Source organism: Gavialis gangeticus, unplaced genomic scaffold, assembly GCF_001723915.1.
Source record: "Gavialis gangeticus isolate Ggan-Ray unplaced genomic scaffold, GavGan_comp1, whole genome shotgun sequence".
Taxonomy (NCBI): Eukaryota; Metazoa; Chordata; order Crocodylia; family Gavialidae; genus Gavialis; species Gavialis gangeticus.
The window spans coordinates 14,803,641-14,806,514 of NW_017729018.1; the positions used below are offsets into that span (position 1 = coordinate 14,803,641).

At 43.4% G+C, this 2,874-nt stretch overlaps 1 protein-coding gene across 1 annotated transcript in view; it reads right to left on the minus strand.

The window, feature by feature from the left end:
• MYO9B (myosin IXB) overlaps window positions 1-2,874 on the minus strand; it is a 56,549-nt gene that overhangs the window by 53,307 nt on the left and 368 nt on the right. The gene's annotated exons all lie outside the window — the stretch shown is intronic.

A 2,874-nucleotide genomic window follows, 5' to 3' on the forward strand; every position in this document is an offset into this window, starting at 1 on the left:
AAAAAAAAAAAAAAAAAAAAAAAAAAAAAAAAATCAGCTGTACACAACTCAAAACATAAGCACCAGCTGGTTGTGGCTTTATGTGATTAAAGCATCTGATTTCAAGCATTTGTCCATTTCAGAAACATTCAGCTTTTGACTACTGTGAAAGTACCATTCCCTAAATCAAAGAAAATAAATTCCCCTTCCAGCCAACAGGTTATTCAGGAGATGCCTCAGCAGCTCAAGGGATGCAAAAATGTTTACAGCCAGTGCAAGGGTTAAATCCTTAAGACTCTATTCAGGTGCAAACTGCTTATAATTCTCAATTTTCAATTACTTCTTTTGCATATAGCTTTCCTTGCAAAGCTATATGATTTTTTGGTTACGATAACTTTTAGTTTCTCACATCAGCTAAACCTAAATAAAACAGCAACACATGGTAGCTTTGTAAGAGGCATATAATATCTCTAAGTTACTGCTGCTTTTCTTAACTACTGTAACTGGGGAAGTCAATGGAGAAAGCGCTTCTGCCAAGACTTCCTAGAACAAACGATGGAATCCAGTATTGCCAGCTACCAGGGAAAGAGCACGTCAGCATGGTTATAACCTCATGTTATACCTTTTGTCAGCTTCGTTGCCACATGAACTACCCTTCTGCTCTTTACTGTCTCTCACATCCACTTTACCCACCTCCCAAAATCCGCAGTAATCACCTGGCGTACAAACATCCATTTCCTCCAAGACACTCTGATGCACATCTTAGCCGTGACCTCAGGAAGTCTGAGATGCCTTATTCAGCAAAACTTTACTTTAAAAGCCTATAAAGTATTACCTAAAGAAAGGTAATGCCAAAGATAAGAATAAGCATTTACAAGTTATTCAAAGGAACTGAATGCATGTATTTGTATAATGGAAGTGAAAGACAGCAAGTAGTAATTACAAGTATATTCAGGTATTAGGAAGACAGTGTGACAAAGTGTGTAAATCACAGGTATCCTGGACATTAATGTTGCCTTCTATGGCGACTTTACTACAGTACTGCTAAAGTTAAGAACGTTTGTAGGCCTTAACATAGAGGCCTCACTAAGCTGGATGCTGCAATTACACCGATAAGAAACTCACTAGGGGAACCTTATCTCCAAGTTGTGGGGACGGGTTTAAAAAAAACAAAAACTGAGTCAGCCATACAGAACGAGGCATATCTGAACCAGCTTTAGAAACACCAGGCTGATAAAGACAGTTGCTCTTTGGAGCACAGACTATCATCTCTGTCAAGGTCTGCATCACGTTACCAATCAAAGCTCACCATCACATACAGTAACAGTAAGGCACAGATTACCCTATGTCTACGTGCTCAACTGTGCACAAAAAGTTACTCACATCTCCAGTTAGTCTGATGCACGGCTTCCCCCAGGGCTATAAATGTAACTGTTGGATAAGACAATGATCTTAATGGTAGGTTGCTTATACTACATGCGTAGTGAACAGTATGCCGTTAAATACAGGAATAGCGTAAAAACATTATTTTGGGAGAAAACACGCAACATAAAACCCACAAAACTATTTTTCAGGATAACGGGTAAATTATGGACAGAAACTAAATGTCAAGCTAAAAACAGTTCAGCTAAAATCTGTTCAGAAACTTAAATTTACCATCTTCAGAAATCAGGATATATACAGCATCTGTCTATTTTGTACAGCAGTGAAGAGACTGTTTGGAGAGTCCACATCTTAGTAATCTATATCTCATATCAAGTAGAGAATATGCAAGTTTTTGTTGTAAATATTGACGAGACAGACTCAACACAAAGTGGAAAAAAATTAAAACTTCCAGAAGTCTTTAACTGAGGACACTTTATGTTGTTGTTAATGAAGTTCATTTACCAGCTCAGCAATTTAGCAGGATTTCTAATGTGCATTTAAAATGTAAACATTTTTACATCCTGACATTCACAAAATTGGTATAAAGCCTTAAATGTCTTAATATAAGATGATCAGTTTAAATAATCAGGAGTTTAGACAACCAAAACTATTCCACCTTTAGAGACCTTTCTTTGAAAATTCTTGACCTATGAGAACCATTTATCCTTCCAACTAATAAGAGGCCATACATAAGCTGGGCAAACTCTGGTTGTGGACCTAAGGGCCAGTTTATCCTTGAATCACTGGATGTCAGACACCTCAGTCTGTACAAAGCTATAACCACCAGACATGTCTAATTTACACTTTCCATCAGCTGCATTTACTACTTGTAAATTATTCAGTCTTACAAACGCGTGAGGTGCCACAGCACAACTGGACCAGAGAACCTATGAACTGCCTCTATTCCCAAACAGGCTGTCCTGTGCAGACGGCAGGAGCCAGCTCTGGGCCCAAGCGCTGTGGAACGAGGCAGCGCCTGCCAGCCGAGCAGGGAGGCAGGTTCAGCTGCGCAGAGGGGTGCAAAGCAGAATGTGGGGCACCGCGCCCCAGCACAGGGCTCAGGTACCTGGGCACCAAACAGAAAATCAAAGCGCTCCCTGCGGGGGTAAGGAGAAGAGAAGGGGAGGCAAGGCAAGGGAAGGCGGAGGTGAGGAAGAGGCAGAGCAGGCGTTTGGAGAGAAAAAAGGGCCCCCCTGCCACTCCCCACTGCCAGGTCCGGAGGCGAAGTCCAGGCGTGACCAGCTCCAGGGACAGAGAGCACAGGTCGCGCCAGCGTCCTGGGTGGGTGACCTGCTTTTAAACCGGCTCGGAAGCCTGCGTTGAACCGACATGAATTACCGCTAGCGCCGCAGCCAGACACGGCCGACGGAAACGATGGTCGGGGCTTCAGGGCGGCTCCGCGGCGAGGCCGAGCGCAGAGGCAGGGCCCGCACAGGCCCGCCGAGAGCTCACCGCCGCCGCCCCGCCCCG